Genomic DNA, 1,027 nt, shown 5'->3' with positions numbered 1-1,027 from the left:
TATTTTTTTTAATTTTTCGGAACTTTTAAATGTATTTTAGACTGATTCCCATTTTTCCTAACATTTTTGTAAAATCCTACACACAAACTTGTTTTAAGAGCTTCCAGATTTTTTCTAATATTGTCAATCTTTTGAAATGTTTTGAAATGTTTTTAACCACTCACTTTGAGTTCTGTACTTTTTCGAAATAAACAATCATTTTAAATCTACCCAGAAATTTCAATTTTTTTCCTAATATTCCAAAATTCTTGAGAACCTCCAAATTTTGTCCTTTTCTTTGAAATATGCAGAAACCTCCAGCTTATTTGATCTTTTTCTAAATTAATGATTATTTAACTGTTTTTAAGAATCAAAATGAAATACTTTTACCTTAGAAATACAGATAAAAAAATAAAACAATTATAATTGTTACATTTAAAGTTTAAATTTGTCACTCTGAAATTGTGAAAATTCATTTTCAAATTTTTTACTCTTGAAAATTGTTTTTTTTTCAAATTTCCGAACTAAATAGATTAAAAATGAAATATTTTATACTGAAATAATAATTCAAAAAGATTTTGAAATTGAATAAAGACATTAATTTAAGAAGCCATTTTGAGCAGATCTAGAATCATCTTGTAAAATCAATCACTGTTAAATTTGTAATACTCGAACTGCAGTTCAATTGTCAAATTTACTTTCATTTCCCGATTTGTCCCGGTCGCGAGTCTAGCTTAATATTTAGAACAACTTTCATTTTTTTGAAATCGTAATTTTTCGGTTCTAACATACGGGACAATCATTTTATTCTTTGAAAGAAAGAAGCCCAATAAAAATTTTTAATTTTGTATAAATGCATTTTCTTAAAATTGTGCTTCGATATGCAGTTACTAGGAAATCCAGAAACGTACACAAAGATAAGTAATTCGTAGCAATTCACTATAATTTTACGATAAGTCTTTTTTTGGTTTTTTATTTACTTTTTTCTGGATTTACATTTTATATTTTTTCAACTTTGAACATTTGGAATTGAAATTTCTTGACTTTC

Source organism: Belonocnema kinseyi, chromosome 3, assembly GCF_010883055.1.
Source record: "Belonocnema kinseyi isolate 2016_QV_RU_SX_M_011 chromosome 3, B_treatae_v1, whole genome shotgun sequence".
Lineage (NCBI taxonomy): Eukaryota > Metazoa > Arthropoda > Insecta > Hymenoptera > Cynipidae > Belonocnema > Belonocnema kinseyi.
The sequence above is the reverse complement of the archived record's forward strand: the minus strand, read 5'-3'. Positions refer to the sequence as shown.